The sequence below is a fragment of the Oenanthe melanoleuca genome, chromosome 1A, assembly GCF_029582105.1.
Source record: "Oenanthe melanoleuca isolate GR-GAL-2019-014 chromosome 1A, OMel1.0, whole genome shotgun sequence".
Classification (NCBI taxonomy): domain Eukaryota; kingdom Metazoa; phylum Chordata; class Aves; order Passeriformes; family Muscicapidae; genus Oenanthe; species Oenanthe melanoleuca.
This window is the reverse complement of record NC_079334.1, coordinates 56325712-56341010: the sequence shown is the minus strand read 5'-3', so window position 1 is coordinate 56341010 and position 15299 is coordinate 56325712. Positions and strand designations below refer to the sequence as shown.

General features: G+C 36.4%; 1 protein-coding gene across 1 annotated transcript in view; it reads right to left on the bottom strand.

Moving 5' to 3' along the window:
• Positions 1-15299, bottom strand: part of COG5 (component of oligomeric golgi complex 5) — a 177519-nt gene that overhangs the window by 148752 nt on the left and 13468 nt on the right. The window lies entirely within an intron of this gene.

The window sequence follows — 15299 nt, the reverse complement described above, 5'->3', positions numbered from 1 at the left end:
GGACTTAAAAAATATTAATTCCAGCAAACACATCTCAGAAACACAAGCAAGCACTGAAGATTTCCACATGTTTTCTGTCTCTAAAGTATCAGCTGGTATCTGACTATGTTGTTTTTAAACTGCAAATGCATTTCCACTCGATTTTACATTGTAAAATTAGGTTATCCCACACTAAAAATACCAAAATAAACAGAGTGCAGTGCCAGCATCTATTAGAATATTCAAGAAGCATTCGTTCACATGCTAATTCATCACAAATATGTGATGAAACAGAAATGCAAACACATCCCAAAGATCTGGTTTCCAGTATGCAACAATTTTTATGGATTACAAGGCAAGTAATCCACACATGACTGGAGGTTCTGTTTACTTTATTAGTGCCAGTGGAACAGAAGTCACTTTTGTACTTTCTTAATATATTTGATTAAAAATGTATGCAGTTGGATATACATCAGATCATTTTACCTCCCTTCATTGTTACATAAATACACACATGTATGTGATACATAAATTATTATTTATCCATACAAACCAAAAGTTGGGTTTAACATCAGCATCTATTTTATAATTACCTGAAGGAGGTTTTGGTAAGAGTATCACTGAACTGGACTGACAGACATTATGTCCCACCACACATAAATTTAAACATACTATCTTCCCCACCCTTGTTGGATATTTTTTCATCTTAAATTAAATAATACATTGAAAGGCTACAGAATTTACCCAAACATAACAAAAAAATTTCTGTTGTGTTAACTATTAAATATACTATATTGCAGTGCACATAGTACTTCCTTTTAAATCAATGTATATGCTAATCATCAAACTCCTTGAATAGCTGAATATTTTAGACTTACATTTGTTTCCTATGAAAAAGTTTTAGTTGCCAATTTTCATTAAACTCTTTTGAAAGGAGAGAATACAGCATTCTTTAGCAAAGTTTCAATGCAGTATTAAAAAAATAGAATACGCTAAATTACTCTTCTGATACCCATTATTCAGACAAAATACCTCCAACATATAGCTAAGAACAATCAGTTTCTGTCTTAAAATTTTTCAGGATTCCACTCCTATTTCACACATTCTGCCAGAACATCACTGAATGTAATTGTCTTACACCAAGAGGAAAGAAGAATCTGATTCTATAATTACCATCTCCTTTTTCTACTTCATAGAATATGTGCAATTCAAGAAGCAAAATTAAACCCAGGGTTTAGGTTTTGTTTCAGTGGGGGAAGGTAAAAAAAAAAAAAAAAAGTAAAAAATCCACATACTAACTGACTAACAGGAAAATTAAAATCACTCAGAGCCAATAAGTGTTAAATAAGAAGGATGTGAAGAAGGTGAAGAAGACCTTTTCACAGGTTCAGAGGAAAAGGGCAGAAGGAAGAAGGAAGTGCTCCAAGGCAGATATGGCCATCAGGACCACAGGAGGGCAGAGGGCAACTTGGACTTGCTGGGGAAAAAAAATGATAACCTTATTTTTTACATTTTAAGACCAAAAAAATAAGAATTTATCTTTGATTAGTTGAGTGTGATATGTGGTTGTGCCAAAATTGCTGGGAGGAGAGAGGAGAGCAAGATGAATAGCAGCTCCAGAAAAGGCTTTTGATTTAACAAAATATACACAGAATAAGTGACAAACAAAAGTGTGCACTATTCTATTACCTCCTTTCCTACAGATAAAGTACAAAATACACACAGAGTACAAGCATTACAAGAAAAGACCTGAAAGGTTAAGCATCTGCTCCCAGTGATGCATTTTGAAATATGCTATTGAATTTTCCTTTAGTCAGATAACTTCAGTTCATCTGGATGCTCTGTGTTTCACTACCCATAGTATGTTTTTAACTACTGCTTCTTTATCACAATTTAATTATTTTTGTAGAAATAATATTTTTGTAAATTGAAGGAGATATATCATTAAACATTTGCTAAAATTGTACTTCAGTGATTATTATAAAGTGAAACAGAATGGGAGAAATATTGTGAATTTACTTTCTAGATTTCTGTATCATCTTGTTCTCCTATTTCACAAAGAAATTCTCACATAATGAAATTTACTTGAAATGAAAAAATGGAAGATTTACAGTGAAAGTTGTGTGATAAGTACACAATCTGAAATTATTAAACCAATTCTTTTTGTAGTTTGAATGAATTGAATCCTTTGCATATACGCATTTCCATATCCCCATTCTGATTCCAGCCAGGCAAGCAGGCAGGCAGGGAGCACAAAAGCTGTTGGCACAGAGCACATTCTCATTTCCTTTCCAAGATGGGTCTTCAGAAATATATTTTTGGTTCCTCTTACCCTGATACAATCTCTATCTTCATACCATATATTGTAACAGTTTAACCTGATACCATATCTAATAAACAAATCAATCTCACTGCTGAAACAACATTGCTGTAAAATCTGTCACTCTGGCTACGTCAGACTGCTATTAACATAGCTGTATTAGCACAGTTTTACTTTTAACTGTACCAGGAACTCTCACAATCTGTTGCAAGATTTTACTTCAAATTCAACTCAATTTCAACTCAATTAGTATGAGTGGGAAAAAACACAGTAACTTATTGCTACACTGCACCACAGCTTTCTTCCAAATTTTATTTCAAGATACTTTACATAAATTCCTGTCAAAATAGAGAGACGAAGGGATAAGTAAGAGAAAAGGACAGCTTCCCACAACAGAAAGTTATAACAAATATCAGTGATTTGTGATAATTTGTGTACTCAGCTGCATTTACAGTGCACTGAAAACATGTTTAAGGCAAAAGAAAATGAGAAAGGAACACTATTTGCCATGTATGTATCATCACAGAACAAAAGGTAAGTGTGATCACTGCTGTTGTAAAACACCTTAATAATAATAAGGAAGATTATTACTCCTGCTAAGAGCTCTAATTCTAGTAAGCGAGACCTACCAATGAAAGAGAACAAACAGAACAAAAGATATGAACATTGGTTGATGAGAAGTTCAATATGACCCAGAAATGTGCACTTGAAGCCCAGAAAGTCAACTGTATCCCTGGCCTCAGCAGCACCAAAGGCATCTGGCCAGCAGGAAGAGGCAGGTGATGCTCCCTCTACTCTTCTCCTAAGAGACCCCACCCAGACTGCTCTGTCCAGCTCTGGGGCCCCACCCCATGGAACATGCTGACCTGCTGGACAGAGTCCAGAGGGCCATGGAGACACCAGAGGGCTGCAGCAAGTCTCCAATGAAGACAGCTGAGAGCTGGGGCTTTTCAGCCTGGAGAAGAGAAGGCTGAGGAGTCTTCAGAGCACCTTCCAGTACCAGTGGGACCTACAAGAAGGCTTTTTTACAAGAGCAAGTCATGACAGGACAAGGGGAAATGGCTTCAAACTGGAAGAGGGCAAGTCTAGATTAGATATTGGGAATTAATTATTTCCTGTGAGGGTGGTGAGCCACAGGAACAGGCTGCTCAGAGAAGCTGTGGAACTTTCATCCCTGGAAGTTTTCAAGGCCAGAACGGATGGGGCCTTGAGCAGCCTGGTCTAGGGGAAGATGCCTACGCTCATGGCAGGGGTTGGAAGTAGATGGTCTTTAAGATCCCCTTCCAAACTAAACCCTTCTGAGATTCTATGAAGAGAATCTGTGGGTAAAGATTTTATTATGGACATATAACCTTATACAGGTAAAATAACTGAAATGGAGGTATACAGCTCATCTGCACTTGCATCAAAGAGGGATGAAGTACAAACAAGTGTACATGAAGACAAGCCAAAGTTATCTTTAAAATTATTAATATACTCAGAAGCTTCTAATAAATCTTGCTTCAGTTTTACCAGCATACAGCAAAGATTCCAGAGCAGTTTAAGTAAGCTAGAATAAAAGTGGGAAATTTTTGATTCAGTACTGATTTTTTCTTGTGTCCCAAATTTTTTTTCAAACAAAAGTTTCTACAACTCTAGTTTCTGAATCACATCTGCTAAAACTGGGCAAGGTGGGAATCTTTGAAATTGTAGACAGCCTGTCAGAGAAACAGTATGTTCTCAAAATAATAGGATGTTCCTTCTTTTAATGAGGTTAGGTTTTCACATTTTTCCCTGAGATTACATGAAAAAAACGTATGAGACCCTGCTGGTTTTCAGCTGAAGAAGGTCTTCCTTTAAGATAACTAAGCCAGTAATCAGATTTAATGCCTGTGAATAACTGAAGATTGGACCTGAAAGGTAAACACATAAAACAACTGGACTACTTTATGCTTCAAACAATATCTGAAAAGAGACGATAAAATGCTTAAAAATATTTTAGAATTATTTGCATGAGTTGGGCGACAAAGAGAAAAAACTACTGTGAAAACAGTCTATTTTTAAAACTGCTTCCTATGCAGAATGAAATCTCACTCTACAGTTCTCATTACTTTGTGTTACATACAGTAATACCTTCACTGATCTTTTAGGTAAGACAATAACAACAATTGCTAGAGGGATAACTAGTAACAATAATTACTAGAATATTGGCTCCTATCCAGGGCCTGAACAAAGATTAGTCTTCAGTCTTCTTTTCATAGCTATTTGGTTAGACTTTTTAACCAGAACTGGCTATACTTTAATTAGAAATGAACAGAATATAATTGGCTATTACGCTTAAGATTTGAACAACCTGTATTTACTTGAAGAATTACAATAAAATTGTGCATATAATCCCATTTTTCAATGATTTTATACTTCTGAATTTGCCAGGCCTCATTTTCTAGTCCTTAGCTCTTGCCATTTCTTTCCCTGCTAATCCAAGAGCCCTTTTCCATTCCTTTATTTTCTCCCCATGAATGCACCTCTACAGTCTTAATCTTCAAGAAAAAGAGCCCACTTAATTGCCCACTGTGACATGTATAATTGCATTTATTCACAGGTAATCACAAAACTGTTTTTATCTGTAGAGTACAATTCCCTACACCATTTGCACAAGTACAGATTGTTTGACATAGCTGCCTGAATGCAAGAACAGAAACAACATTGGTAAAGCAATCCCAGCAAGGACACGGTCCTATTCCAAAGCTTCACAGTTTGCTTACCCCTGTTCCTCTTTTCCAGCTCCCCTAGTAACAAAATCATCTACTAAGAATGTAGAGCAACTGTGAGGTGAGGAGAATATGGCTTATTTAAATACCTGCTTTGGGGAAACATAATTTAAAGGGAGGTTTAAGTCACCAAAATTTATGCACATAAATCTATGATGCTTCTACACCATTTCTTTAATCAATTCAGTAAGCAAAACACACAAATTTGTTTGACAACACATACTCTCCATAAAAAGGTAGTTGACTATATTAATTCAACTTTACTGCCCTGAATTCTTCTTTCAAGTGAATTCAACTTGGCTACTATTTTTTTAGAGTAGCTTTGTATCTACTTGACATTGGAATCAATAGAAATACCATCTCACTTAGAATGCTGGAACAACACAAGTTGGACTTTCTCCTTCCCTATTCAGTAAGAAATTACAACCTAATGCCTTAGCACTTTTGTGTAACATCCTCATTACTTGATACCCTTACTCCATGGAAGAACGAATTACCCTGCCTTCAAAGAGAAAACAAGAGCACTTACTGAAAAATTCTCTTATTCTCCATCTTTATGAACAATCTGAAAACAAGTATGTTAATATGTTTATTCCATGATAGGTGTCTTTCTGGTTCCAGTCAGTCGTGGATTTTTTTTTTTTAAGTATTTTAATTTTTTCACATCTATACTCTACATTTGCAATGTATTCAGTGGTATTTATACATTGTTTTCTGATTATAGTTTTGTCATTGCTTTGTCACTACATTAGAACAGGACTCCAGCCAGGAGCACCCTCCTTCTTGACTGCCAAAAAGCCAGTATTTCCCAATCCAATATTGTCTTCTCAGCAAGCTTTCAGCTTTCAAATTTAGCTAAATAAATTTGCCCCTCCTACTGAACCGGAGATCCTCTGCAATGGAAAATCAACTCTTTTAAAAACGAAACACTGAACACTGCATCCATTCTCAGTTTGCCCTGTCCATCACAACTTGCCACTCTGACAACAAGTGGCTTCCAAATCCAGTAAGTCTGTTGATTATAAGAGAACACAAAAAAACATTTCCTGTGTTAGAAATGGGTGACTTTTAAGCATTGGCTGCCGAGGACAAGTAGTCTAAGGTCCCAACCAAGCTCCCAACACTGTTCTTCCACGCATTTCCACACATGCAATGATTCAGTTTTTCTAGTTTAATTCAGTGGGCTGTGAAAGTAATATCTCTTGGGTTTTGTTAGCTGACTTTCAGATCTATATGCATTTACATGTACTTCTACTGAAACTTCTCATATTATTATCCTCAATGAAATGTTCTGAAAACTATTTGCTACCACTATTATTTGATCTTCTAGTAATCATTCTAATCCAATGCTCGCTTCTTTCCTTGGTCACCACAAGTCACCTGTCCATTTCATCCATTTCTATTCTCTCTATTGCTGAATCTGTTTGTTCAAAAAGAAATAAAAAACACTCTGTTTTCTCAGACATACAATATTGAAGTGTTATTTCTGAATGAACTATGTTCTTCCTCTACTGAACCACTGGGTTACATACTAAAAAATGCTTCAGTCCCAGCAGAAAGACAAAGATCAATATTAGAATCTGCTTCTCAGTGTTATTTCTTTGACCACTAAACAACTGATTTCACCATTGGCCATAGTAAACAAAACTCAGCCACCCTCAGCCAACACACCTAGAAAAGATGCGTGACATTTCTCCACACCTTCCCATGGACAAGCCATCATCTACTGAATTCAAACCATCAAGTCTGATCACCTTAGAGATCACTATTCTAGTTCTTGGAGAACTAACCTGCAGTTTATCATTGAATCTCCAAGTATATAAATGCTCACAAAGAGGAAACAGAGAAAGTTACAAATGCCAATTCCTACCAGAGCTTCAGACAGTGCCTATGCATACTTAGCCAGAAACACAAAACTGCCATTTCCTTGCAGAACTTCTACATAGAGTAGAACAGACAACTGGACCCATACTGTTTCAGATGTATCATTCCAGCTGTAAATGGAGCTAGGGAATTAAATTTTTCCATGCTAGATGTTTGTCACCAACTTAAGAGCCCTGACTCTTCGTTGTTCACTTAAACTTTTGAAATAGAGTAAGAATATACCACAAATTTAGAGATTACATCTCTCTGTTTTGTTGATATCCCTGCATTAATTTATTGTTTGGAATTACGTCATTCAACTTGCCTTTCTCTCCATGACCATACACACACAGCTTTTGCCTTGTTTATACAATATGTAAGAGATACTGTAAATTATTTTCAATGTCTTGCCATCTACTCATACTCACTACAAGGTATTTATAATTTACAAGTTGCAAAAAGATAATCTCTCAAAGACTCACCGCTAACCTCTGTGTCCCTTCCTTTCTCTCAGCCAAAAGTACTTCTTTTAATTTTTTTTTTTTTGCATCTCTGGTCTGGTAATTTATTTTTTTTTAATAATAGAGAGCTTTTAAAGTCAGCAGACAAAGATTACAAGATTCAAAGGCAGAGAGCTTGCAGACATCTTTTAGTCTTGCTAGTTTTTGTGCACCACCTGGAAACAGAAACCCAGAGCTTTTCTTTTCACTTTTAATTATGTAGTTCTATTGAAAAAGTATGACTATCCAGTAACAATACTTTGTCTCATAACTCAGATGCCCAAGGATCTATGCTAGTTACACAATCATAATTGCTTCAAACCAATTAAAAACAAAAAAATTCCTCAGAGTTTGTATTTACCCTGTATTTGGCTGAACACAAACGTTCATAAATACAAGCCTATCTGTGTTGCTGGTTCTCTCACATCCTTTTCTATCTCCACTCTTATGACACACCTTAGCTAACAAATGCAAAAATACTTACTGTACAAACACCTGAAAAGATCAAAGGGTAAAGCAAAAACAAGGTCCAAAACTTGCTGGAATGCCATCCTTCTAGTGGGAAACAAATATGCAAAACAGCAAAACAGAAACAAGCTTGGCATAATTCCTTTCAGCTCTATAGCGATACTTTGAGAAGAGAGTAGAAGGAAAATTTTGTAATTAGAGAAACAGAATATAAGTACAGTTTTCAGATTTTAGAACTACATTTTTAAATTCACTAATTGGAAAATAAACAAACAAAAATTGGAAAAAAAGAATAATGAGACGTCCTTTACATTTAAACCTTTAAATGAGGAAAAAATAGAATGGTGTAATTGCCAAGATCTTCTTCCAAAATTTCCCTCTTCATCACTCCTTCATTTCCAAGCATTTCTTCTTTCAAAATTCCCAAGTTCCTTTATTTCAGCATCAGGTGACACTACAAACCCCAGATATATCCTCTGGCTCACAAAAACCCAGACCATCTGATGTGTTACCAAAACACATGGAAAACACTGCAGTCACAGTAATTGTAAGAAATAAGAAGTACTGGCTTAATCTCAAACACTGAACTGAATGTGCTACCAATGCAGACACTATTTATGCCTCATGTGTCTGTCCATACACATTTTAAATGCATAATAATTTATCAACTACATGATGGATGCAGTTATTCCGCTGTCTTGAAAATAATTCCTCTCCAAGCAGAAAATACTTTGTGGCAGTCCATAATGTTCCCCCTCCCCTTCCTTAGTTATTGTCCACTATCACTTCTTTCCCACTGGAGTCCTCTGAACCGTCAGAAGCGAATAAATCAAGAGCTGTCAAACCCTAGATTCTACTCTGTACCTGCTGCAGCCTAGCTTAATGTAATACTGGCCTACAAAACATCTATACATTAGATCATACAATAACAGTCATAACTGATCCTTATAATGAAATAGCAGCAATCGGATTTAGGAAACAGATGACAGGGAGTTTGAAAGAGTAAAGCTTTCCAGGAATATAAGGAAGAAAAGGTGTGGACATCTGTAACTGAAAAAGAAAAAAGCAAAAGACAGAAAATAGTCTTTGATGGGCCTGGAATACAGATAAAAACTTTTAGAAATACACCACATGCTACAGCAAAAGCAACTTGAACACACCATAATTAACTTCTGACACAGCTTTACTACTGGGCCATCAGTAACATATCCCTTAGGAACAGGTTAACACCATGATAGAAAGTGGAATACTAAACCCATTTGAAAACATCTGACACACAGCCCTCCAACAAGGTCTATGTGCTTGAAACTAAAATTACCAAATCCTTAATAGCACAGCAAAACCAAATTTTTTGAGTAGTTACAGCTGAAAGATTAATCTCATCAATACCAGAAATCAATTTAATGCTTCCATGAAAAAATAGTTTCACTTAATACGGCAAACTTGAAATTCGTTTACGGTTGTTTAAAGGAAACTAGGCATGAAGAAATTCCAGAATTACAACTATACTTGGATTCTTTTTCTTGAACTGTATGCATAATGAAAATTGAATTCCAAACCGTGGTAATTTAAAGGCTATGTCAAAAAACAAAATTGCAACAGGATTTTTTTCTTGCATCAATTAAGACTCAAGTCTTTTCTCTCATGTGCCTGTAATTATTTAGTGTCTTCTACTGAAAAGGTTAGAAAAAGAAGAGATTAGTTAAAACATGCAAAATATTTATGTAAAATTCTTTGTCTAACATCAGGTTTCCAAGCTAAGAATCCTAGCTGCAGCAAAACACAATTTAATGGTAAAATCTGTATGCTCTGTCTGCCTTGCTCAAAGAAGATAAAGAGGTCTTACACTATTGGCCTCTTAATAATGAAAAATTGTATTAAGTTTCAAAACTCATTCTATTACACGCACATTAATTTGGTATCTTACAGTCAACAGTTTAAATTAATGAACTTGTTACATACTACCAAGACTCTCCTTTATTTCAAAAGCCAACAAGAAAAAAATTGACCTTCCCACCAGAAAGGATTTTTTTTGGCCTGAATACTATAAAGTAAAAATTTGCACATCAAGGTTTTGCAAAATATTCCATCTTATGGTAACAGGATCTCATTAAAAACATAACAAAGCAAAACAAAAACCAACTCAACTTAAAGGAACATGAAATTGAAGTACAGGGAGATTACATTTAGCTACACAAAGGCACAGTATTTTCTAGTCCAGACTATTTCAGTGAAGGTCTGTCAGTGTTACTGCTAACGCCACCAGGGATAGAAGAAAAATGTTTTAGCAGGATATTTGCACTTCCTATAGATGCAGATACACCACCTGAAGCAGTGGTACTAATGCAGATGGCTCTGAGCCAGTAATACAGCTCAGTCATTCTCAGCAAGACTAATTACCCCAGGCAAAGAGTCGAGCAATCAAAGCCATGTGATTGCTATTAATCAAATCAGTTCACTTACCCCTACAGCACAATGCATTGTGCTACACAGACATGTGCTATATTATTTTGGAGGACACTAGGTATTGCACAAGGCAGGAAAGTGTAAGGCACCTAAGTACCTAAGGAAAGCACCATGAAAGCAACATTTCCCTCAAGTTTGATGTCTGTTGATTCTTATGAGCACGGCAGTATTAATATCACCAAGTCTGTCTGCTCTGCGTACTAGCAGTCAAAGACTTCACTGACATGACAGTAACCAAGTCCATCCTCACTTTAACAGCAGTCAGCACAAGATCTGGCTTGGCAATCATACACTGTAAATTACTGCCTGGAATAGAAAAAAAAAATTAAATTCATCACTGAACAGGATACAGGAAGAAGGCGGCACGGAAAGAGAGCTGCCACAGTATATACGGCAGGTGTTCAAACAGTTTACCATTGCAAGTTATGTAATACTTGTGTACAGATACATAACACATATTGAATGTTACTGCAAAAACTGTAGCAGCTAAAATGAAACAGCTTTTAGACAACAATATTTAACCTGAGGAGCAAATATTGCAGTCAGCCAATCTGCAATCACTTCAGAATAAGTCACCGTGCTTTAGCTAGACTACTTATGCTATTTTAACACTCAATTAATAAAATATGCCATGGAAACCACAGGTAAAGGGTTAACTGGTATAAAATAAACTAATTTATAAAACAACAAATTAAAACTGTTGTTTCCTGAATACTAACTTGTTGTGCTTAGCATTTTGACAAACACAAAACAATATTCATCACTCATCCCAAACACTAAAAAACTAAAAGAGAAATAAAGTAACATCTTTTTTAAAAACAGTAGGACAGCTTGACTTCTTTCCCAGCAGAGGGGAAAGAAATTAGATACAAGACATTTACAATCACATAGTCAGCATTACCTTCCTTTTCCTGCTCACTTCATTCCCTTAGACCAGACTGACATAACAGCTTTTGAGGGTCAGTTTTTGCAGCACTCAAGTAACACAAAGAACCATGTGAAGTTTATGTGAATGTCAGCCATAACCAGAAGAGAAGTAATTGTGTCAGAGCGCTGAGCTGAAGGTCTTTGAGGAGATTTATCTATCTCATCTAAGAGAATGATAAGAGGCTGAACTGAAGTGATGGCATGAAATTTCCACCATACTGTTCTAATAATATTCCAGGTGGTATCTGGGAACAATGCCCAACAAATCAACTTGTAAAGAACATTTTACATCAAGCAGTCAAATTTTAAAAAAACCAAAACCAACCAAACAAAAAAAAAAAACCAACAACAACAACAAAAAAACCCCACACAACTAAAAACTGGGGAAGGAGGGGAACATCTCCAAGAGACACAAAGGATTGGGAGGAAATCACCTCACAGAGTCCTTCCACTTCAAGGCAAATTATCCCCATCTAATTATCCCTGCTTATTGTAGAGTAGTTTAACTCAATCAGTTTTAAAGGTTACTTCCAACCAAGCTATTCTAGGACTGTATGATTTCATTCCTGGTACATGCTTTGTCTAAAACACTTTTAAAAAGGCTTCAAATACTATTTCCCAGCTCCCATGAAATGATAATTTCTGGCAGAACTCTTTCCTAACATTTTAGAAAAGAAATTCCTTTGCTTCATTTCAGGCCCATTACTTACTGTTTCAGTCACAGTGCATAGGGAGAGCCATTTACTCCCTTCTCATCTGAAAAGCCTTTGTTTATCTGAAGAACATTACTCTCCCTCTCACATTCCTCCAAACCACAGCCACACACTTGCAGCTCCTCCACCCACTGACCTTCAGTCACCATTGCTGCAGTGCTTAGGAGCTTCTCCCATTAACCTACACCTTCCTTCAATGAAGTGCCTCAAAAGGGACTTGATACTCTGCAGCATGAACAAAAGATTGTTTTCAAGTGCCTTGCACATAATACCCTTCCTTACAAAGATCAGTACAAACTTCATTGCCCACGTCAAACTGCTACAAAATAAATGAACACGTGCTTGCACTCAATTTGTGAGGAACAATCAACCCTCTCTGCAGAACTGTAATTCACACAGTCATTTCTCCTGTTCCCCCTTTTAACTGTAACTATTTATTGTGAGGACTTACTACTTGTCTGAAAGAGAAATAAAATCAGTTCAGGTAAGACGTATCTCCAATTTGCCAAGAATATTCTTCATTCTAATCCAGTTTCCCAACATACTTTCCATTCTTCTCTGCTTGATTATTGGTAGTAAATTTAATAAGGATATATGCCATATTACATCACTCAAATCATTAATGAAAACACAAGCCAGCTACAGAACACGTTTTAGCAACACTCTGCTTGATATATTGCTGGGTAAGTGAACAACAGATGAAGGCTTTCAGGGTACAGCTTTCTCTGAACTTCTGCATTCACTGCATGACATTTTCATCTGGATTCTACTGCCTATCCTGCTGGCGTGACAGTGTCAAGAGCCCTCTTTAAATCAATGGTGTCAAGAGCCCTATTTAAATCAAACTACAAGACAGTCATTGATCTCTCTAGTCCCAAGGCCTGTTATGCTGCCAACAAAGAAAATACGGTTGGTTAAACAGGATTCATTCTTGATAAATCTGTGTGTCCTACTATTTAACAGCACTTTTATACAGACTCCAACAAATAATTTATTTTTTCTAGAGTTCCTTTGCTTAAGGAAGTCAGGTTAGTTTGAAGTGTCTAAAATAGGTGGCAGTAAGGTCTATTTTCAATAAATCAAGCTCTCCATTAGATTCTGGAATATAATCTCTCCCCCCAGAATTCACAAAGATAACCAGTAAGAACAAGAAAATTACTCTGAAAAGCACCTGAAATATATTAGGATGAATATACATATTTTTCGGTTTTGTATTTATGAATATTATAAATCTCTATATACATACACATGCTATCATATACATGTGTGTATACATATACATGCTTTATATATGTACACAAAGAAACATGCTCTCTTTTCCATTAAATAGGTTCATCAGCAACAGAGAACAAGAAGGAAAAAATATTTTTTAGGCTTACAATATTTGGGAAGATATTGCTCTAATTACTGATATTTTGAAAGACTGGGAAAACACAGACCATATTGTCTCCCTCTATCTATTTTGTATTAGGGTATGAAACAAACTGGGTGATGAGCTGCAGTACCATAGATAACTTCATGGTCTTTACAACAGTGGAAACTTCACAGTCTTTCAGTGGAGTGCACTGAAACAGAGAAACCTGAATACTGGAATAGACAAGGTCTCACAATGCAAACCACATTAAGACAGGCATTTTCCTCCTTCCACTGCCTCTAATTCTACTCTAACAGACATACCAGCTTTATCCAGGCTCTTTTCTTTTTTAAATCATGTATGATCCATATTGTTTACCCTAGAAAAGAGCTAAGTCAAATTTATTTCTCCACAAGCCTCCACAAGAATTTTTCATACCCACAATTACTGTTACTATTGTGCAGATGTCACTAGTTCTGGGGTACATTTCAGAAGAACAGGATACCAACACCTATATTATACCAGCTACAGAAGCCTTCCAGGCATAGCCAAATAATTTTTTTAATTGCATTTCACCCATTTTCATGCATTCCCTAACTAATTTCAGTTTTCTCCAGCCCAGAAACACTTCTTCATGAGCTGTTTCTTTTAATTTCCCTTAAATCTTTTCTTGTGATCTTAAACATAAAAACTGGCCCAAGTAAGCTTTGCTCCCTCCTTACACAGGATTTTGCTGGTTTTAGCAAGAATAATTTTCTTCATAGTAACTGATAGGGGCTATGTTTTGGAATTGTGCTGGAAATGGTATTGATAGTACAGAGATGTTTTCATTATTGCTAAGCACAACAGACAGAGTCAAGTCCTTTTGTGCCTCTCACCCCCCTTCACCAGTGAGGAGGCAAGGAGTGCACAAGGAGCTGGGAGGGGACACACACAGGCCAGCTGAGCCCAACTGACCAAAGGATATTCCACCCCATACAGTGTCATGTCCAGCATATAAAGCTGGGGGAAGAAGGAGGAAGAGGGGGACATTTGGAATGATGGTGTTTGTGTCCCCATCTGATGGAGCCTTGCTTTCCTGGGTATTGCTGTCTGCCTATGAGAAATGGTGAATGAATTCCTTGTTTTGCTTTTCTTGCATGCCTGGCTTTTGCTTTACCCATTAACCTTTATATCAGCCCATGGATTTTCTCACTTTACCCACCCAATTCTCTGCCCCACCCCATCTCCACTCATGGATGAGCAAGCAAGAAGCTGCATGGGCTGGGCTGCTGGCTGGGGTTAAACCACAACAGGCACACAATATGTACGTAGTGTTTTCTCCATTTTAGCTACACTTCAATAACTGACAATATTTTGTTATTTCTTTAGAAATATTTAGCTTTAAAGTAAGGTCACAGTTCTATCTTTACCCATCCTCTTTTAAGTTACATGAAAGGCAATGTTTTCCTGGAATAACTATATATTGAAGATACCTGAAACTGTATTTTAATAGACCCCTTCTCTTTCATTTTATGACTGCACAACTTAGTCACAGACTACACCTGAATTTACAAAAGAGCAAAATTGTTGCTGGTGCAAGAGCCTGCATTGAAGTATTATATACTCAGAAGAACATTTAAGCAAACAGATTTACTTGCTGAGACATAAATTACAACACAAGCATATATAGAGATGAGGAATTTATTATCATTAAAAGAAGTCTAGGCATTTATATGAATAATGATATAATTTTTAAGTATTTAAACAGAAAAAGAAAGAAATCCTTTGTTGTCCAGATCTAGCTCTGTAACTGACAGATGGAATTAGCCTGTCCATGCTTAAACTGGCAGGCTAATTAAAAAGCAGCCTTTTGCTGCACAACTCAGAATATTTTCATCTCCATCTGATAAGTTACTGGCCACTGTTAAAGACAGTAGTTTCTGTACACCCACATGGAAGACAGCTGATATTTTAATG